This window comes from Aegilops tauschii, chromosome 5 (assembly GCF_002575655.3).
Source record: "Aegilops tauschii subsp. strangulata cultivar AL8/78 chromosome 5, Aet v6.0, whole genome shotgun sequence".
In the NCBI taxonomy this organism is placed as follows: Eukaryota; Viridiplantae; Streptophyta; class Magnoliopsida; order Poales; family Poaceae; genus Aegilops; species Aegilops tauschii.
Genome location: NC_053039.3, coordinates 277,327,805 through 277,351,624, shown reverse-complemented (window position 1 = coordinate 277,351,624; position 23,820 = coordinate 277,327,805).

Here is a 23,820-nt window from a genome sequence, read left to right as displayed (position 1 = left end):
ACCGGAGCTTCTCAAAACAAGCATGATGGTTTTCAGTAGGGAAGGTTCCACCTTTGGAGACGAAACGATATCCATTGCCTCTTATTGATTTCAAAAAACAATTCTCGTGTCAACATAGAACAACAGGAATGTTGTGTGAATTTTTGTGATTTTTCGGGGTTCGTTTGGACATTTTTATGCATTAACTATGTTTTCAATGAATTTATGTGCATAATTCAAATTTGAACTACATGCACATGCTCCAGTGCATATAAATTGGTTGAAAACTCAAATCTGTGTGCTTTGGTGCATGCTTAGGTCCCATGCAAGAAATGGGATTGAATTTCAAACAGCAGGGCACCGTTGATTGCCGGCAAAACATTGAGATGCCTGGTTTTTAAATTCTAGTAAATCCAAAACTCGTCTGAAATTCATGAAACTTGGCATGCTATCATGGAGCGGCATCACCATGCCGTGGTACAAATTTTGTCCCATTTGGGGCAGTTTTGGTTATATGCTTCTCACAACCCGGAGCTTCTCACAACACTCATGATGGTCCTCGGTAGGGAACGTCCCACCTTTGGGGACGAAACGATATCCATTGCCTCTTATTGCTTTCAAAATTTTTTCTCATGTCAACATAGAACAACAGGAGTGTTGTGTGAATTTTTGTGATTTTTCGGGTTTCGTTTGGACATTTTTATGCATTAACTGAGTTTTGAATGCATTTATGTGCATAATTCAAATTTGAACTACATGCACATGCTCCAGTGCATATAAATTGGTTGGAAACTCAGATCTATGTCCTTGGGTGCATGCTTAGGTCCCATGGAAGCAATGGGAATGAATTTCAAACACCAGGGCACCGTTGATTACCAGCAAAACATCGAGATGCCTTGTTTTTAAATTCTAGTAAATCCAAAACTCCTCTGAAATTCATGAAACTTGGCATTCTATCATGGAGCGGCATCAACATGCCGTGGTACAAATTTTGTCCCATTTGGGGCAGGTTTGGGTATATGCTTCTTTCAAACCGGAGCTTCTCACAACAAGCATGATGGTTTTCGGTAGGGAAGGTTCCACCTTTGCGGACGAAACGATATCCATTGCCTCTTATTGATTTCAAAAAACAATTCTCGTGTCAACATAGAATAACAGGAATGTTGTGTGAATTTTTGTGATTTTTCGGGGTTCGTTTGGACATTTTTATGCATTAACTAAGTTTTCAATGCATTTATGTGCATAATTCAAGTTTGAACTACATGCACATGCTCCAGTGCATATAAATTGGTAGAAAACTCAAATCTGTGTCCTTTGGTGCATGCTTAGGTCCCATGCAAGAAATGGGAAGGAATTTCAAACACCAGGGCACCGTTGATTGCCGGCAAAACATTGAGATGACTGGTTTTTAAATTCTAGTAAATCCAAAACTCGTCTGAAATTCATGAAACTTGGCATGCTATCATGGAGCGGCATCAACATGCCGTGGTACAAATTTTGTCCCATTTGGGGCAGATTTGGGTATATGATTCTCACAACCTGGAGCTTCTCACGACAAGCATGATGGTCTTCGATAGGGAACGTCCCACCTTTGGGGACGAAACGATATCCATTGCCTCTTATTGCTTTCAATTTTTTTCTCGTGTCAACATAGAACAATAGGAGTGTTGTGTGAATTTTTGTGATTTTTCAGTGTTCATTTGGACATTTTTATGCATTAACTGAGTTTTCAATGCATTTATGTGCATAATTCGAATTTGAAATACTTGCACATGCTCCAGTGCATATAAATTGGTTGAAAACTCAAATCTATATCCTTGGGTGCATGCTTAGGTCCCATGCAAGAAATGGGAATGAATTTCAAACACCAGGGCGCCGTTGATTGCCAGCAAAACATTGAGATGCCTGGTTTTTAAATTCTAGTAAATCCAAAACTCATCTGAAATTCATGAAACTTGGCATGCTATCATGGAGCAGCATCAACATGCCATGGTACAAATCTTGTCCCATTTGGGGCAGGTTTGGGTATATGCTACTCACAACCAGGAGCTTCTCACAACAAGCATGATGGTCTTCGCTAGGGAACGTCCCACCTTTGGGGACGAAACGATATCCATTGCCTCTTATTGCTTTCAATTTTTTTTCTCGTGTCAACATAGAACAACAGGAGTGTTGTGTGAATTTTTGTGATTTTTCGGGGTTCATTTGGACATTTTTATGCATTAACTGTGTTTTCAATGCATTTATGTGCATAATTCAAATTTGAACTACTTGCACATGCTCAAGTGCATATAAATTGGTTGAAAACTCAAATCTATATCCTTGGGTGCATGCTTAGGTCCCATGCAAGTAATGGGAATGAATTTCAAACACCAGGGCGCCGTTGACTACCGGCAAAACATTGAGATGCCTGGTTTTTAAATTCTAGTAAATCCAAAACTCGTCTGAAATTCATGAAACTTGGCATGCTATCATGGAGCGGCATCAACATATCGTGGTACAAGTTTTGTCCCATTTGGGGCAGGTTTGGGTATATGCTTCTTTCAAACCGGAGCTGCTCACAACAAGCATGATGGTTTTCAGTAGGGAAGGTCCCACCTTTGCGGACGAAACGATATCCTTTGCCTCTTATTGCTTTCAAATTTTTTTCTCGTGTCAACATAGAACAACAGGAGTGTTTCGTGAATTTTTGTGATTTTGCGGGGTTTGATTGGACATTTTTATGCATTAACTAAGTTTTCAATGCATTTATGTGCATAATTCAAATTTGAACTATATGCACATGCTCCAGTGCATATAAATTGGTTGAAAACTCAAATCTATGTCCTTGGGTGCATGCTTAGGTCCCATGCAAGAAATGGGAATGAATTTCAAACAGCAGGGCACCGTTGATTGCCGGCAAAACATTGAGATACTTGGTTTTTAAATTCTAATAAATCCAAAACTCGTCTGAAATTCAAGAAACTTGGCATGATATCATGTAGCGGCATCAACATGCTGTGGTACCAATTTTGTCCCATTTGGGGCAGGTTTGGGTATATGCTTCTCACAAACCGGAGCTTCTCACAACAAGCATGATGGTTTTCGGTAGGGAACGTCCCACCATGGGGGACAAAACGATATCCATTGCCTCTTATTGCTTTCAAATTTTTTTCTCATGTCAACATAGAACAACAGGAGTGTTGTGTGAATTTTTGTGATTATTCGGGGTTCGTTTGGACATTTTTATGCATTAACTGAATTTTCATTGCATTTATGTGCATAATTCAAATTTGAATTACATGCACATGCTCCAGTGCATATAAATTGGTTGAAAAATCAAATCTGTGTGCATGCTTAGGTCCCATGCAAGAAATGGGAATGAATTTCAAACACCAGGGCACCGTTGATTGCCGGCAAAACATTGAGATGCCTGGTTTTTAAATTCTAGTAAATCCAAAACTCGTCTGAAATTCATGTAACTTGGCATGTTATCATGGAGCGGCATCAACATGCCGTGGTACAAATTTTGTCCCATTTGGGGCAGGTTTGGGTATATGCTTCTCACAACCCGGAGCTTCTCACAACAAGCATGATGGTCTTCGGTAGGGAACGTCCCACCTTTGGGGACGAACCGATATCCGTTGCCTCTTATTGCTTCAAATTTTTTTCTCGTGTCAACATAGAACAACAGGAGTGTTGTGTGAATTTTTGTGATTTTTCGGGGTTCATTTGGACATTTTTATGCATTAACAGAGTTTTCAATGCATTTATGTGCATAATTCAAATTTGAACTACATGCACATGCTCCAGTGCATATAAATTGGTTAAAAACTCAAATCTCTGTCCTTGGGTGGATGCTTAGGTCCCATGCAAGAAATAAGAATAAATTTCAAACACCAGGGCACCATTGATTGCCGGCAAAACATTGAGATGCCTGGTTTTTAAATTATAGTAAATCCAAAATTCTGTTAACCATTGTGACACCCCAAAATTTTGACCTTGATTTATGGATTTAAAATTTTGCCAGGTAATAAAACTTTTTCCATTTGTCTAGATTTACCCTTTTGATATTGTGGATTTTTACCTCAAGTGAAAACTTTCTAAAAGGATTATTGGACTTGAATACTCTCTATGAAACAATTCTTTATCAGTGGATTTAATCTGCAAGATTTGCTTTTCCCTGAGTTTTATTCTTTTAAAATGATTTTTTCATAAATTTGGAGCCTGTTTTGCACTGCAACCATTTGACAAATGCCTTTAAAATTTCCACCAAAATTTGGGGATGTCATGTGATGTTTCTACATCACTTTTATGCAAAAACCCAGTGATGATCTTTGAAATATTTGAGTGAATCAACCTCCTTTTCATTCTGGTCCAGTTTGGTGATTTGTACTGCAACCCTAGTTTATTTTGCTCTAGTGACCCTGAGCATTTTCCTACTTGTAGCCCTCCCTACCAAACCCTTAAGTCCAGGAGATTGGACCCATTGGAGGATTTTAAGTGCATGCAATGAGCCCTTGTTCTTTCTGTCCAAAACTGAAGTTTTGCAAAGCTTGCAATAGCAAGTTTCTTGTTTTGCCCAAATGATCTTGCCATCATCACCCCCATCTAGAGAGACCCTGATCTGCAGATTTTGGCCACTCCAAGAGTTGCCTAAATGCACTTGGCATTCTGTCGAACACTTGGTGTGCACAGTCAGTTTTGGGCATGTTTCCTAGTTTGCACTATGTTCTTGTTCCACTGACCCAGCAACCTTGTCCACTAAACTCCTAGCTATCTCTATCCTAGTCCTATTAATTGCCAGCCTCACTCTCGCACTCTAGGCTGCCCTGGCATTTCGTCGAGCATGTCCCGTGCGTGCTCTGGGCGCGCCCAGAGCGCACGTTTTGCACGCGCGTGCACCGAGCCACCGCGTCGCACTGCCGCTCCCGCCGCGTCCCGCACATGGCCCTGGCTAGCCTGCAGAGACGCGCACTAGCCTCGCCCACTCTCCATGCCACCCCTGGCGCCCTACAGCGCCGCTGGCAGAGCTTTTGGCGGCACGCCGGCGTCGGCAGTGAGCCTCTGCCATGGACGGCGCCGCCCAAACCACACCAGCGCACCAGCTGCCCCTATGAACAGCTCGAGCTTATCCCAAGCCCGTCGGCACGCGCTCGTCGCCGCCACGTCGCCCTGCAGCTACAGCACCGCGGTCGCCGGCGTTCTTATCCTCGGCTGCCGCGGGACCGACCTCGAGCGCCTATTTAAGGGATCCCTGAACTCGTTCAAGACCTCAGGCGACCTCCAGCCTTTCCCCTAGAGCTCCCCAAGCAGTGGATTGGCCGGGAGAGGCCATCTTCCCCAACTCCGGCCGGTTCGGTCGCCGCTATCGTCCGGTGACATTCGTCGCAACCAGGCTATCTCCCGCCCAACCAACGCCACCAATCGCTTCCTCTTGTCCTTGCGGAGCTGCCCAGCGCCTCAGCCTCGATCGGAAACCACCGGAGCCCAAAACCCACTTCACACCCGTAGCCCCCTCCGCCGCGGAGCTCGCCGCCGGCGACTCCTCCCACCACCGTCGACCCGACGACCACCGAGAGGACCGCCCCGGTCTGGCGGGTCCATCCCTGCCCTCAGGTGCCCTCGAGGAGCCGCCGTTCGTCGCCGGCGATCGCCGGAGCCCCGCTCCCGTTCGGGCAGAGGAGAGGAGGGAGAGGGGAGAACGGTCAAACCTGACCAGTGGGCCCTCTGGACCCACTGTCAGTGACCCCCGCGCCACCCGCACCGGCTTAAGTGGAAGCGTATTTCCGCGAGTACGTATCCCCTACCCCGAAAGCGTATTCCCCCTCGAAACGTTTTCTTTTTCTGGTTTTTATTAAAAACAGAGATTTGACCAAACTTTGACTGGCTATATCTTTTAAAATAAAACTCCAAATGAGTTGATTCTTTTTCCCACCTCTCTCAAATTTCATCTAGTTTATTTTAAGATTTATTTCAAAAATATTTGAGACAACTTTTTGTACTGTGTTTGAAATATTTGTTATTTGAATATTTTTCAAAATAGGAAAATGGAGAGAGAAGAAAGCTTTCAAAAAGTGCATCCTTTGCATACTCTTGAAGGCAAGCATTCTGAACTCTGGCATAATATTTTTGTGTGGTGTTTTGATATGGTTACAACACCACTTGGACTTGGAGTATACGTTATCTTTATGTAACGATAAAGTCTCACGCATGAGTGCATATTGGAGATGTTTGTTGTTAGTAATGGATATGCCGGTGTTAGTGATCATCCTCGTGAGCTTCTCATGCATACCGGAAGGAAGCCGGGAAAGTCGTGGTCTTGGGTAGACACGAGCTTGTCCCTGGTTCCTCGTCGAGACGAATATGTCTGGTATGGCATGGTGAGGCTTGATGAGTGGCGATTTTATCTGTTAATTGTTAGTATATTGGTTATGCTAATCATTCGGAGAATACTTGGACCACCTGAGTCGGTCGTAGGTCGAGTCTTGTTTAGTAACTTCCCCTACTTGTTTTGTACTACCACTTGTCCCTGCCGCGGGTAGGGTATGGTTCAGTAAGTTGTCAACCCCTTACCAAAGCACACACCGTACAGAGAGGCCATGGTGAAAGATACCGGGTGCATCCGGTAGGCATGCCACCTGGTCCGGGGGCATGGGTGTTTCCGGTTGGGACCGAGAGGGGGGCACCCCTTAGAGCGCGCGAATATAAATTTGATCCCATGCTACGTCGAGGTTGTAGCCTCCCCACTTAGAGTTTTGCTTGGCAGGTGTCGTGGGTGATTCCAGACACCGGTAAGTTAAGCTGGTGTGTGCAGGTCAGGCGTGTTTTCAATTAAAAGGCCGTAGGCGGAATTAGTCCCGATGGGCTAAATAAATCCGTTACTCGTGGGTAAATGGTACACCCTCTGCAGAGGTTATATCCATTCGGATAGTCATGTTCATGGGTAAGGACCACAGTCTGAGATGGGTCTAGTGACGGTTTTCGGATGGAGAAACGGCTAACTGGATCATAGTAATGGTATTCGGATGGAGAAACGTCTAAACTAGAGTCTAGTGACGGTCTTCGGATGGAGAAACGGCTAGACTAGATATTGTCTGTCCTATGACATTTGAGGATTATGTTTATTATTATGGACTAACCATTTACATTATTTGAATTATTGAGTATCCCTGGGACGGTTCTACCTCCTGGATATTCACTGTGATTATTCTTATATAAGCCCTTTATGTGGTGTCGCTCAGACGCCCGACTGCGGCATGTTTGTTATTTATTTACCCTTTATAAGCCCTTTATGTGGTGTCGCTCAGACGCCCGACTGCGGCATGTTTGTTATTTATTTATCCTTTATAAGCCCTTTATGTGGTGTCGCTCAAACGCCCGACTGCGGCATGTTTTTTTATTTATTTATCCTTTATAAGCCCTTTATGTGGTGTCGCTCAGACGCCCGACTGCGGCATGTTTGTTATTTATTTATCCTTTATAAGCCCTTTATGTGGTGTCGCTCAGACGCCCGACTGCGGCATTGTTAATTTATTTGCACCTTTTCGAGGAGTCATTTCATACACTCGATCAGTGCATTTTCTTTTCTACTCCCGTATTGCATGTTCATAATTTTTTTTTACCTGCATGCGTGCATCACGGTTTTTCATGACGGACGTTATCATCATAAAAATATTTCAGAGCATGATTATCTCTCGTTATATTATACCCGTGTTCTTAATGTTTGCGAGTACATTCAAACGTACTCACTGGCTTGTCCCTGGCTATTGTCTTGGCCAGATTTCTTGCGTGGAGAAGAGTGTTACGACGTCAGCCCCGGAACCTACGTGTTGACGATAGCAGCCTCGCGAAGATAGGAGTTATCCTGGTCAGCTGTTCTTGTGGGAAATGGAGTCCCATAGACACAGATGAACCATAAACCGCTTCCGCCATCAACCACTAGAAACCAAGTGTTGTACTCCTAGGCCACAATGGTCTTGTACTACATATTTTGTACTTTGCTTGGAATTCTTGTATCAAGTTGGTGCCTCATCAGCTAACAGTAATCCTGGGGCTGGTGAGCACAAAGGCCATTTTCTGGGAAGTTAATATCCCAAAAATCCGGTCGTGACAACCATTCACGTGACGCCACGTGTCTTGGTTTTAATGGTTGTAGGCGGTGCCGTGTGGACAGCTGCTTGACCTTGACTGAATGGGAGACGTGCGAGCGCCGTCCGGTGCGCAGGCTGACCGAGAGGCGTGCAAGCTGTCCTCGAGTGCGCCGGCTCACCGAGAGCGTGCGAGCTGTACGCTGTGTGGGCTCACGGGAAGCGAGCCCTTTGACTTCCATGGCCGCCCGCCTTGCTCGCATCCTCTCCATTAATGGCGCCCAAGCCGCAGTTTAATTCACTTTTTAAATATAAAACACTCATCGCAAACTTTTTAGTTAGAATACCCGTATGCAAACCGACAACTTCCCCAGGAAGCCAAGAGAAAATGTGCCGAGCAGGATTTCTGCAGCTCTTGATCGCAAACGATTTAGATAGAACACCGGCCCGTATGCAAAGTGAGAGCAGCGCAGGATTTGTGCATCCCTTCAACGTAAACGATTGTTTTGGATGACCCGTGTGCAACCACGTACAAACAATTTGGTAAGATTTGCATCTGTCATATTGGGTGTGTTGCCATTTATCAAACTGGAAAGATTTACATTTGTTGATCTAGTAACGTTGCCATTTGTCAATCCTTGTAACACTGCGATTTGTCAAAATATGCAGCTAGAAATCATTAGCACTATGTAATTTTTGCAACTAAAATTCAGTAATTAAGCACGGATTTAATTCATAGATTAAGCAGTCGTTCTTAATTTATACAAACAGTTCAACTCGACAGCTAAACCGACCAAACTTCTCCCCAATTGTTGCCAACCACGTACTAAAATAGCTAGTTCAACTATATATACTAGCTAATTTTAAGTACGTTGTATAGTTCGACCACACATTTATAGTCAGATGAACTGAACAAAATAGCCCCTAAATACTACTACTACCACGGAGGGGCTTTGTGCTACTTCCGGCAGCCTCTCCTCTGCCGAGCGTGCTCAGTAAGAGGCAGAGGAGGAGGAGGAGGAGCCTACCGACGAGCTGGACAAATGCAATATGGTGCCTGCCGCTGCTGCACGTTCAGCGACGCTCGCCAGCTCGAACGCCCACTGCCGCTCCAGACGATCCCTCTCGAAGCGGCCGGACTGCTCGTAGCTCTCATGATTCCTTGCCTCTGCGTTGGCGTGTGCTGCGGCCACGGCTGCGGTAAGGCTCTTTGCGTGCTCGACGAAGCGCTCCTCCTCCTCCCGCAGGAACTCGATGTAGCGCGCAAGGTCGTTGACGCACGTGCGGGCCTCCACCTCCGCCTCCCTCCTTCGGGCGGCGGTGGCGGAGCGGGTGATGATCCTGACGATCGACGGTGGGCTGGAGGCCACGGCGGCCGACGATGGGGTGGCGACCACGACCACCACCTCCCGCCTTCAGGCCGTGGTGGCGGAGCGGGTGATGGCCATGGTGGTGGCAGTGGGGTGGCGGCCACGACGGCCACCTCCCGCCTTCGGGACACGGCGACAGAGCGGGAGATGGCCCTGGCTTTCAACGGTGGTGTGACGGCAACGGTGGCGGGCAACAGCTGCCGACGGGCAGCGGCGGCGGAGTGTGTGGTGGGTTTTCCACGCACACCCAACAGGGACGCCACGCGCACTACACTACGCCGGGGACTGCGCCACCGCCGCGGTGTAGCCTCCCAGCTAGAGCTATCCTCTAATGACGGCGGAGTAGCTGAGCGGCGACGACGGACCGGTGCCATTGGCGATTGTGGGAGAAGCAGACGAGATAAGCTACAGAGAGGGAGGGGAAAATGTGACGCAGGACTCGCCGGCCGTGAGGGTTTTTATAGCAGGCCGGTAAGCATTGGGATTTTGGGGGATTTCACCGAGTCGGGCAGGAAGCTTGCGTGGGAACCTGCGAGGTTGCGTGGGAACGGGCTCACCGACGATTCATTGACGCCATCGTTTGGCCAAAAGAACGCCCCCGCGCGCTGCGCAAGCTTGCGCTGTAAGCCGTCTGTGGCAGCGGGGTGACAAGACGTGCGAGAGGAGGACGAGAGGACACGTACACATACAGTTAATAAAAAAACGTTTGCGATTTAATTACCTACTATACCCTCGTTCTAGTTTATAAGTAGGATTTAACTAATAAAATACGAATGCATATCGCCATAGATTATATCGTTGGAGTCATATTTGAACATAGTTTCCAGATATACAATTTTTGTAACATGCATTAACACTTTTTTGGTTAAATTTAAGGTTATACACCAGCAAGCATTTGCCCGCAACACACACGGCTTATTCCATCACAAATAGCTCTGATGGATCAACTGTCTGCCACGTATCACACACGCAACTCTAATCTGATTCGTGCTTGATGTCTCCGACATCGCTCGCACATTTCGTCTTATTTGCCACGTATCACTGTGTCGTCCTCTGCTCGCATCCCTCGGCAAGCTCTGCTCGCCATTAGGCGCCGCAGCGCGCTCTGTCGTGTCCGTTGGCGTGCTCTGCTCGCGTCCGTCAGCGCGCTCGGCTTGTGGACAACTTTTCCTTGAGGCGACCGTGGAGCGCTCTGCTCGCGTCCCTCGGCGCGCGCTCTGCCAGCGGTTGGGCGTCCGCACGATCACGTCAGGGGCCCCATATGCATGCTGTTGCGCCGCGCGCGTTGCCACGCGATGCAGTTACGTGCGGCACGATGGAGTTACGCGCTGCAAATTAGAACTGTCATCAAGGCCTGCCGATATTCCTGGCCGTCCGGCTTCCCCTTTAATTCCCGCGGCCATTATAACCTTAGTCTCTTCAACCTTTCGATCGCGCTCCACAACACAACAAGCACACCCACGACGACACATAGAGAGGGGATGTCCGACGGCGCTCCAATGGAGTTCGGCAAGCATAGAGTGGAGACCCACGCGAGGAAGACGGATCTCTCAGTGGTGTACACCATCGACCGGCCATGGTGGACGACTACATCAACAGTGTTGAGCAGTTGCTTGCTGGAGACAAGTACAAGGTGGTCGGCATCGACCTCCCATACACCGCTGGTCGTCCCGGCATAGATCAGAAGGTTGCCGTCGCCCAGTTGTGCATGCGCCATCATGTCCTCATCTAGCACTACTGCATGGCCACAGAGCCTTGCGACCGTTTCAACAAGTTTGTCAATAACACTGACTACAAGTTCGCCACGGTGGATACCACCAACGATGTAAAAACGCTCAGTGTTATTTGCTTGGCCTGCAAGAACCTTGTCGAAATCCGTGACCACTACACGGTCTGGGGCAGCACGAAGAAGGACTCCCTGGTCAAACTCGCCTCGGCCATCATCGATCCCTACTACGAAAAGATGAAGCAGGTTGCCCAGAGAACAAGTCCCGTATCCTGGCACGGGGCCTGGATGCGGCAACTGGATGAACCTCACCTCAGGTTTGTGGCCAAGAGCATTTACACATGCTACGAGATGCACAGGCGGATCGTTGACATGAGAAAGTGCCTCGTTACCCAAATCGACGAGCCTGGATCGAGCCACAAGCAGAGAAAGCGTCACAACAAGTAGATGATGATCAGATGATCGTTTATGCTAGTTAATCATGCATGTAATATATAGTTTACTTTATTGGTGTGTGGAAATGTCATGTGTGTAGTAGCCATCTATGTAATTATGCATGTAATAGTTTACTTTGGTGTGTGCAAATGCCATGCTTGTAGTAGCCACCTATGTAAGTGGATGTTTAATTTGGTTATGCAAGCATATCCTTATAAGTGTGTGTGTGTGTGTGTGTGTGTGTGTGTGCGCGTGTGTGCGTGCGTGTGTGTGTGTATGTTGTTGTTCTGTATGCAATCCAATCGCACAACACACACGTCTTATTAGCAGCAACCGTCTGTGTTATTATCGGTCTTCACACACATTTCTGATTACAGACCTGTTTGCCGCGTATCACACACATCTTGTTAAGTTGAACCGTTTCTGTTCTCATGTCTCAACACAAATAGTTCATCCGAGTGAACCGCATGCCGTATATTGCACACACCTTGATCTGGCTTAAAGTTTCTTTTGTGTTGCCTAATCACAAACAGTTCATCCGAGTGAACCGTATGCTGTATATCGCACACGCCTTCATCTGGCTGCCCGTTTCTTTTGTTCCTCCTCATCGCAAACAGTTAATTGAACTGAACCGTATGCCCTTCATCGCACACGCAACTAAAACCTGAACCGTGTTTGATGCATCCGTCATCGCAAACGTTTTATACATTTCTGACAGTTTTCATACAGCATTGTTTGCGATTATTGCATCGCACACAATTTCTCGAAGGGTCTCTGATCGTAGTGTCGCGTTAGCAGCATCCTGCAATAGTGTATGGACACTCTGTTTGTCTATGTATTCACACATGTACTAAGTTTCCCGTTAATACAATTCTAGCACGAATAATAAACATTGATCATGATATAAGGAAATATAAATAACAACTTTATTATTGCCTCTAGGGCATATTTCCTTCAAGCACCGGTATTGGTGTCAAAACCAGCAGACCTCGGGGTAGGGGGTCCCGAACTGTGGATCTTGGATCGGTGGTAAAAGGAACAAGGGAGATGATGTTTACCCAGGTTCGGGCCCTCTTGATGGAGGCAAAATCGTACATCCTGCTCTTGTTTATATTGATGGTGATGTATTGAGTACAAGCTTGATCTACCTCGAGATCATGAGTAGTGTTTTAACCTTAGGGCTAGGTGAATGCAATTTTAATTCCTTCCCCTCTACGGGCTAAACCCTTTGGATAATATACAAGCCAATTAGGGCATCTAGGGTTATATGGCCGGTATCCAGGGGATCGCATGGAGGTGGCAGGAGATATCTTAGAGTATATGTTAAGTCTTCGGCGGGTGGAGTCTTGATCACGTCTAGGCATGCAGCCTCCGGAGTCCATCCGATGGAGAGTGAGGCCCACAGGCCCAGCCCGAGGACTATGTGTCAACTCGGTTAGCACCCCTTAGTCGAGGACACCGTCAACGGGGATGATGGAACATGTCAACGAGATATAAGAACAAAACCGGTAACAAGGAGACCGGTATAGTGAGAATCTGTATTAATTAAGAGGATGTATATATTACCTCGGGTTTTGAAAAGTATCATGAAGCAAAGGGAATAGCACATGATAACCAAAGGTTCACTCGATTGTCATTCTGTGATCATAGGGATCGATATGGACGTCCACGGTTCCCCTATAAGTCATTGAACGAAAGAGGTTTTGTTCACATCTATGTTTTACCGAACCTACAAGGTCACAAGCTTAAGGTAATCACGATCTGTTGAGTATTAGTAGAATGGGAATAATGAGAATATATTTGTGAAATAGTTTCAGTAATATTCGAAATAGTTTCGAGAGGAACCGGAAGTGTTTCGGTGTTTATCGGGCAATACCGGGTATTATCGACAAATAATATATAGATGGAAAATATTTTTGGAGACGTTAAATTAATAATAAAATCCTCTAATAGGGAAGATTTTGTATTTAACTAAATATAAATGGTCCTTAAAAGGCCAAGTGGTGGAAAGATATTGGGCCACTTGGGCAGAATAGGGGAGGAGACCCCTTAGCTTCTTGGAGAAGCGATGGGGGTGAATCGGAGGCGAACTCCCCCTCCTTAGCCGGCCAAGGTGAGAAGGAATCTTCCCCCATGTGGCGCCCCTCCCTCTCCCCTCGAACCTATATATATATATACTAGAGATATTGGCACCTTTTGAACACACAAGTTTTTGGAGTCTCCTCTAGTTCTCTTGTTCTAGTTTTAGTTAGTCCTAGTTGATCTAATTAGAGCTAGACCTAGATCCTATAATCCTCATAATTAGATGCCCAGTGTGGTTCTAATCTCCTCCCTCTAATTCTCCGGCAACGATTAGCTCTGGACGACGAAGCGCTGCCGAATCGTGGGGACCATACGCTTGCAATATGTGGAGAGGTCGTGCTTTTGGTCTTCCATTCGAGGGACTGATCGTGAGTTGTTCGAGGGATCGTTCATCTATGCTTTGAGGGAATTCAAGAATGATCTACACCGACTGTTCTTCGGCTGCAACTTGGAGTTGGTAACGACCCGATCCAAATCACATCTTCATAGTGTTCATGGGTGATCATAGGGCTATTTTTTTGTTTTCTACTATGGTTCCTAACACCCCAGGGGTCTTTAGATCACCAATACTATCAAGAGCTTGTTTAACTTGGTCCGTGGTAAACTCGGCCATAAGAAAATCATTCATTTGTGACGATGTGAGCTTCAGATTAATAATGTTGATAAAATCACCATAAGGGAAACCCGTAACAGGGGTACACACAAAGAAGAAAAATAATTAGTAACAAGAGCCTTCAAGCTCTCCTCCCCTCCACTACCTCCCCATCATCCTTTAAATTTTCATGTAGTTAAATCGCTTCCATTCACTAGGGAAGGCTTGAAAAAAAATTGTGTTACAATCCCCGTAATTCATCCAGTCCACATGAGCTCTCTACTTGTATATTAAATGGCGTTGCTCCTGCAGCCGTTCAAATTTGAAACGAAGAACTTGCTCCTGTAGGACTGTTGCTTGGGATAAAGGTCGTTTCCTGCATGCTTCAAGTTGACCCTTAGTCCTTTTAATTCTCTTTGCCAAGTCACCCAAGATATTTCGGCTCCTGCCATTCAAATCCGTCATTACAGGTTTCAGACACTCCTATACCTTAGTATTTGCCCCTACCCCGAACTAGTCCCCAAGCGTTTCCCACCCTCCTCTATATGCATCCTGCCTTTCGAACGAAGACTTAAGTTTATACCTCTTCTCCAAAACATAGGAACACCACCACCCTTTCCGTCGTTGTCTCGCCACCATACTAATCAAACCAAGCTTTAGTCTAAATTTCTCTAGCCTCTTCTCGGTGAGTTCAGTATCTGACAAGAAAAGAATATCAAGGACCTCCCTCTTCTGGAGATTTTAGAGAATTTTTTTTATAGAAAATTTTCTGGACCTCTAGAAGACCACGAACTGCCGGCCCGTTCCCCGTACCCCGGTAGTTCCAAGCCACTATCCTCATTGCTTCATCCAGGGCTTCTCCCTCAGCCCCGCGATATTTGCTACCTAGTTTTGCACCACATCTTCCTGACCACCCTTTCTCAACTACTTCTGATCGAAGTCGCACTCAAGTTAGCATCCGCCACACCTTTCTTCTACCCTGTGTTAACTGTGTTCTGAAGTTCCCCTTCATCCTTACGATGGCGTCCTTATAATTTTTTATAAGTCCCAGTACCACCATTGCTGCCACTTCCCGCCACCCCGGACGTCGAAACACCTGATAGAAACTTGATCACACCGTCAGATTTGCTTATAACTAAATCAGGCTTGTCTACCACCATTGGTTGCATGGCCTCGGACTCCGTACCCACACCAACGCCAACCCCACTCCCAACGTTTAGTGCCACACTCACACGCATGGCCTCGGTGTCTGTGCATGACACAGTAGACAGCAGCACCCCGCCACCTTGTTGCATGGTCTCGAACCCTGATCCAGATACTCTCGCCATAACCTTGTCTCCTAATACTCCTTTTCTCCGATACTGCTCCCCAGCTCCCGTACATTCTCGACGTCAGACCTATGCTCTTTTTGTTGGATCGTGAGATGCTTGGGTGTGACACTAGCAACTTTTCCTTTCACTTTTTCAGTACCACCACTTCCTGCTATTCCTTTGTCTTTCTGCCACTGCCTGATAACGGTGTACTATGCCATGTGCTTCCCCTTGGCCCATTCGAGCTTGCTCTTCCACCCGCCCATCTACCATCTGTCATCACCAGAGTTTCTTTTGCGATCCATGAACTCCCTGAGCCACGGCCCAAACTGTGCTTTCTCTCCTGTCTTAAGTTTATTAATATTTCAGGACCTATATCCTCATGACCAATCAGACCACACACATAACAAAACTCCGTGAGATATTCATACTCAAAGGGACACCATTATTGATTCTGGACAATCTAGACTGGGTAGATAAGCATGACTAGCAAGGATGTCGGTTTAATGATTACGCACGTGCAAAAACCAGGGTATGCGAATTTTGGGGCATAAGTTTCGATAAATACTTTCCTATTAGGCACTGTTCCAATCCCATATCAAGCATGCATGAGCAGTTACGACATAGACATGATACAATGATATATTGATACAAATAAGGAAACTAACAAAAATGCATCGATGCATAATACACGAGAAATGGCAAGAAACGCGTATATGCCAGCAAATAATAGAAAACACAACGCTTTCACTCCAGCAAACAACAAAACCCAGAATTCCAGTTGTCTGCTATCTGGATATATTACCATACTCCTCACCGCGCGATGGCTGTACATTAAAACGCCACCATAGACTACAAGCAAGTGCACAAGAGAACATACCTACAAATCTATAAATCATCCAGAACCCATCGAGGAAACTCATCTCTCGATTTCCCTCTCTGCAAAAATGGAGTCTTGCGGTTCTACCTCGCCCACCTTCCCGGTCGACCTGTCCCTCTCGCTGGCCATCCATGTGGAGGACGAGAAGCTAGGGCAAACGACCCCGACGGCATCGTCCCACACGCCGTCATCGGCTTCCAAGAGGGTGCAGGAGGTGTCCCTCCCGCCCACGTTCACCTGTAAGTTTTGCCCCCGCTCCTTCGGAACAGCCCGGGCGCTGGGCGGGCACCAGAAGGCGCACAGCACGCTCCGACGCGCTCGGCGCAACAGCCGGAAGGCGCACATGAGCCGTCCTCCCGCTTGGTACTCGGTCGCCAGCGCCCTGCGCACAGCGTGCCTCCACGCTCGGCCTTTCGACGCATGGCACACCCACTACGACCACTCCGTCCCGCTTTCGTTCCCATGGCAAACCGGGTCCGGCCCTGGAGGTCTTGCTCCCGCTCAACCGTCATCTGCGGTGCTGGGCAATGGATACGGCGGCAATGGAGAAGGGGGTCATCTTGGACGCCAGCAAGGCGTGAGTGAAGTGAATCAGGAGGAGACCCCCAATGGGATCGATCTAACACTGAAGCTCTAGATTAGGGCTTTCAGCTTTGGATTGGTTTTGTCACCTCAAAGAATATGTTGTTTCGTTATGTTTGATTGTTTGAATTTTCTGTTTGTTGCATCATCTTAAGGTCGAGATTACTTAAGTGCATCTCCTTGTAATTCTGTACTAAACGCAATTGTGATCAATCGATGTACTTGGACGGTGATATTTCAAAAGCATAATTCAAGCAGGTGGTTATCTGGATGAGTTTTTAGCCATGGGCCTTTCCCTAAGATGGAGTGATGTTCTTCCTTCTTGCCTATGTTACTGTAAAAAAAAGGAACTCTGTTACTCTTCTTCATTCAAAATAAAAAGTGAATACTGTATGAGTTGCAGAAACAGACAGTATTGAAATAGTGTCTCAAATCGTTTATTTCTCATGTAATTAATAACGAAGTTGTACAACTATCTACGTAAATGTGATCTAATGTTTTCCACAAAAAATAATTATTTTCTTAGATTTGTGTAGAGTTTAGCTAGGCATGGCACCAGTACAAAAAAAATCCAATGTAAATCAAGTTTGAAATTTACAGTTAATCTCTTAAGTTACACAAGTACTGAGGGCTATTATGTATGTGAGGACATATTAACGGGGGGGGGGGGGGGGGGGGGGGGGGGGGGGTTGAAGGGTAACACGAAAAAAAAGTAAATGTTTTTAAAATTTTGGATTATTCTGTGGATTTTTGTGTTAGTTTCGCAAGCATGCTTGAAATAGGCGTTCTTGGAGGACATACTTCCGCGTGAACGGTAACACGAAAAAAATAGTAAATGTTTTTAAAAATTTGAATTATTTTGTGGATTTTCGTGTTAGTTTCGCAAGCATGCTTGACATATTTCATGCGAAACGGAGCAGCGGTGTTTCGTTGGTGAAAAAGACAAATTTGGAATAACATTTGGTGTTCAATTTGTTTTTTTGCACATGCCAAAATGCTTAACCTTTCTGCCTCCAAATTTGCAGGTAGCATTTGGATGTGACTAAGAACATATAAACAAAATTTCTTGACTTTTAGACATTTCAAAAATTATTTTTGGCCCCGGGAGCACGTGCTCCCAGGAGCCGAATTGAGTTTCCGATATTAAGCTTCATCTCCTCTAATATTCATAACATAATTCGATCTCTTCACTAGCTAAAAAACTCTCATCCAAGTCATTATCGCAGATAGAGGACACAAAGTTACTGTTCTTTGCGAAAATAAATATCACCGATGCAGGCATGTGATAAGAAAAGCACATTAAACAAATAGCTTTTTAAATAACCGCTAGCAATAGCATCATACATAGCATAAAAATGCCTCTTATATAATATAAAAAGGTGTATCACATAAGCAAAACCTCCCCATTGAGAAGCCTACACAATATAAAAGACATAACACAAACAACACATATGTCCTTCTTAGGGCCCGTTGTGACTTTACTGGCCCAAGGAAAAACTAGAAGCCTAGACCCTTCAATACAAATATTAAAAAAAACTGTATGGGTGAACATGTAAAAATTCCATAGGGGGTTGGGCATAGGCTATGTATAGATAGTGAATTAGAGGCATACTATACCCGTGGTGGCCCTGCGGGTGTTATGCGATCTCTCAGTGACTCGCCCCGTTGGCATAGCTACATGCAGGGCCATCATACCACCATCAATTGGAGGATCTCTATGCATTCAAAATTGTAGTCAGGCAGCCAAGTGGTAGTCCTTCCCAGGTAAAGCGCCAAAGACGAGTTCAAGGTGTATGTCCTTCTAGATGTAGTCTACATTGATCAACCACACTGATCAACCAGGAGGTATTATGAGGTGAGGTGGATGTCTTGCCACGGCCGGGTCACTATTCTACTTGTACATCATTCGATGGGACATGGTCTGGATCATGTTAGGGACACCTCCAACATTTTTTACGTGCATATTCCTTCAGACATTATGCTAGTGGCATATCCAATGGACAATCCGACATTTCTTAGAGAGAAATGCTCAAAATTCAAAAATCTAGAGAACAATTCTATTTCAATTTAACCTGGCAAACCACCTCGTGCTTTACTGACTTACCTAAAATATTATTACATGATGCCATAAGTAATATTTTTAGTAGTTAGCATGCAGTTTAAAAATGCATATGGGTAGTAAACATGACAACGGAAGGTGAGGTAAGATGCTCCAATATTGAAGGCTGACTAAGCAGGAGTAGCATGTCGGTCAACACATCTGAAATCAACTCGAGTGACAATTGCATGCAAGGGCTCGCATGAGAATGAGCATCAAAATTGTCTTGGTTAATCAAGGATGGACATAGGCCGCTACAATTAGTCTTCCCATGGAATAGGCCAGCTACTACATGGACATAGGTAGGCTCACTAGTGATGAGCGCAGTTTGCACTTTAGTGGCTAGTTAGGCGCTAGTCAATGGAGACTCGTCAATAGTAAGTAGCAGCTAGTGGCGAGTGGCGTGTTGATCGCTCATGAGTTGGAACTTAACGGCATTGATAAGCATGCAAAATGAATCATCACTGGTAACCTTCTCAATAGTGATGCACACTCCCCGGGGGCAATGTGCCTTTACTCATAGTCGTGGTTTATCCAGCTAATGAATACTACATGCTGGTATATCTAGTGGGAAGGTAGTCATGCGGTCTAGGGTGAAATTTTTGAGAGACCAAGATGGCTCAAGTGATCACAACTTTGACTACAAACTATTTTCAAGCTCAGAATGTGGAGGTGGAACCAGGACATAAAAAAGTGGGAGAGAGAGAGAAGGGGAGTTAAAGGGAGTACTATACAAACCGAGCACAATAAAGTGGCTGAATATTGGAGAAAAGGACGGGAAACGGAGGGCAAAGGGTTGTAATGAGCGAAGGTGGGAAGTAGTTTGCCGAGTGTTTGAAAAGTGGTACTTGGAGACGTATGTCAATAATTTTAGAAGTAAATAAAAAAGTCCTTAGTTGGGCGTTGTTGGCCAGACAATCGGCAGAGATTAAAAATATGAGTGGTTCATTGCTTAGCCCAGTGTCGACTTAGAAACACTTTACAAAAAGGATACGCAGTGAACCCTCCATTAACCTTGGCAAGCACCAACACGAGTTATTCCATTTTTTTACAGAAAGACTGTAAAGGAGGCTCCTACAGTATGATTGGTGCAACAAACCAAAGTTGCAAGTATCATGCCTTGAACTTTGGTGGGTGTGAAGGCATTAGCCCCTTTCCAGCACTAGGCGAACTCCCCCTCCTTGGCCGGCCAAGATGGGAAGGACTCTCCCCCTTTGTGGCGCCCCTCCCCCTCCCCTCCAACCTATATATACTAGAGGTATTGGCACCTTTTGAACACACAATTTTTGGAGTCTCCTCTAGTTCTCTTGTTCTAGTTTTAGTTAGTCCTAGTTGATCTAATTAGAGCTAGACCTATAATCCTCATAATTAGAAACCCAGTGTGGTTCTAATCTCCTCCTTCTAATTCTTCGGCGACAATTAGCTCTAGACGATGAAGCACTACCGGATCGTGAGGACCGTACGCTTGCAATATGTGGAGAGGCCGTGCTTTCCTTCTTCCGTTCGAGGGACTGTTCGTGAGTGGCTCGAGGGATCGTTCATTTATGCTTCGAGGTAATTCAAGATGATCTACACCGACTGTTCTTTGGCTGCAACTCGGAGTTGGTAACAATACGATCCAAACCACATCTTCATAGTGTTCCTGGGTGATCGTAGGGCTAACTTTTTTGTTTTCTACTACGTTTCCCAACACCCAAGGGTCTTTAGATCACCAATACTATCAAGAGCTTGTTTAACTTCATATATGGTAAATTCGGCCATAAGAAAATCATTCATTTGTGATGTGAGCTTTGGATTAATAATGTTGATAAAATCACCATAAGGGAAACCCGTAACAGGGGTACACAAATAAGAAAAATAATTAGTAATGAGAGCCTTCAAGCTCTCCTCCCCTCCACTACCTCCCCACCATACTTCTTTAAATTTTCATGATGTTAACTCGCTACCATTCACTAGGGAAGGCTTGAAAAAAATTGTTTTACAATCCCAGTATTTCATCCAGTCCACATGAGCTCTCTACATGTACATTAAGTCATTTTGCTCCTCCAGCCGTTCAAGTTTAAAACGAAGAACTTGCTCCATTTGGACTGTTGCTTGGGATAAATGTCGTTTCCTGCATGCTTCAAGTTCATCCTTAGTCCTTTTAATTCTCTTTTCCAAGTCACCCTAGATATTCCGGCTCCAGTCATTCAAATCCATCGTTACAGGTTTCAGACCTCCTGTACCTTAGTATTACCCCTACCCCGAGCTAGTCCCCAAGCGTTTTCCACCCACATCACATACCTCTTCCTTCAACCACCTGGCTTCATACGTCTTAATCTGGTCGAATCCCCTGTGTTGCCGCATCGGTCTACCCGGCCCCTCCATGTCGAAATATGACCGGTTTATGATCTGACTTTTGGGGATCACCATTCACCACCTTGAAACCTGGAAAGCGAGCACACCAAGTAGTAGCAACATCCCTATCAAGACGCTCACGGATATAACCATCCACACGATAATAATTATTTCTCCAAGTGTAGGTATCACCCTCAAAACCGAGGTCTTTAAGATCACAAAAAGATAACACATCATAGAAGTTCTGCATACAAGCTTGACTACATGGAACACCACCTTGTGAACATAATCTCATTGAAATCACCAATGCACACCCACAGAAGCTTGTCTTGATTATGAAGAGTATGAAGGAGACACCAAGTTTCAGATTTCACCTTAGGGTCACCTTACATCCCTGTAAGCCTCCATTTGAATCCATCATCTTTGGTCACCATCATATCTATATGCATCCTGCCTTTCGAACCAAGACTTAAGTTTATACCTCTTCTCCAAAACAAAGCAACACCGCCACCCTTTCTGTCGCAGTCTCGCCACCCTACTAATCAAACCAAGCTTTATTCTAAATTTCTCTAGCATCTTCTCGGTGAGTTTAGTCTCTGACAAGAAAAGAATATCAGGGACCTCCCTCTTCTGGAGATTTTAGAGAGTATTTTATAGAAAATTCTTCTGAAGCTCTAGAAGATAACGAACTGCCGACCCATTCCCCATACCCTGCAGTTCCAAACCACTATCCTCATGGCTTCATGCAAGGCTTCTCCCTCAGCCCCGCGATATTTGCTACCAAGTTTTGCACCACATCTTCCTGACCACCCTTTCTCAACTACTTCTGATCGAAGTCGCACTCAAGTTCCCCTTCATCCTTACGATGGCGTCCTTATAATTTTTTATACGTCCCAGTACCACCTTTGATGCCACTTCCCGCCACCCCGGACGTCGAAACACCTGATAGAAACCTGATCACACCGTCAGATTTGATTATAACTAAATCAGGCTTGTCTACCATCATTGATTGCATGGCCTCGGACTCCGTACCCACAGCAACACCAACCCCACTCCCAATGTTTAGTGGCACACTCACACGCATGGCCTCGGTGTCCGTGCACGACATAGTAGACAACAGCACCCCGCCACCTTGCCGCATGGTCTCGAACCTTGATCTAGATACTCTCGCCATAACCTTGTCTCCTAATACTCCTTTTCTTTGATACTGCTCCCCAGCTCCCGTACATTCTCGGCGTCAGACCTATGCTCTTTTTGTTGGATCGTGAGATGCTTGGGTGTGACACTAGCAACTTTTCCTTTCTCTTTTTCAGTACCACCACTTCTTCCTATCCCTTTGTCTTTTCTCCACGACGGCTCCTCACTGCCTGCAGGCCCGGTCCTGACATTTCAGGGTCCCGGGGCGACACTAGAACACGAGTCCTTTAATATACCACTAACAAATTCTATATACAATTTTATAGATAAACAATTAAATGCATAAAAATGATAATCATATCAAGTATTTTATAAATATTATTTGAAAATAATCTAACTTTCTTAAATGCAAATTCGTTAATACTGTTGTTATCCATGGAAAGAGAATAAGAGACATACTTCATGTAAATTTTGGCGCTCACGGTGACCAGTAGGCACGGTGTGGTCTCCTCTTTGTGACTCAGCCTCTTAAGTCGACCGTGTGAGGGTGATGATGGGGTGTCAGGAGATCAAGTATTAGCCGTACTAGATCAGACATTGGCCGTTGGAGGTCACATATAAAATCAAGCCAAATTGTGAATGTCATCTTATAAGCTAAATTAAGCTCGTGCTAGTGCAGGATGAACTAAACTTTTGGTACGGTGAAACCAATAGCCAAGAAAATTCTATGACTTAAAATGTATAATCAACGAGATAATCACTACCGGAATCGCACCCTATGCCGACGGCCCTGGCCGTCGGCATAGCCCTGATTGGCCGTCGGGACAGGCCTATGCCGACGGCCCCCGTCGGCATAGGACCGTCGGCAACATATCCGTCGGCGTAACCCGGGAGGCCGTCGACATAGAAAGGCCGTCGGCATAGGCCCTATCCCGACGGTGTCCGTACATCTATGCCGACGGCCCTGGCCGTCGGCAACGTTACCTCCTAACGGCGACCGCCGTCAAGTGCTGACCAACGCCTGCTCGCCACGTGGCAAGCCTATGCCGACGGCCTAGCCGTCGGCATACATATAAACTAAGCCGACGGCCAGGCCGTTGGCATAGGCCCGCCACGTGGCAGCAACTGGGCTCTCCTGGGGCAAGGCTATGCCGACGGCCTGGCCGTCGGCTTAGTTTATATCTATGCCGACGGCCTGGCCGTCGGCATAGACTTACCCGAGG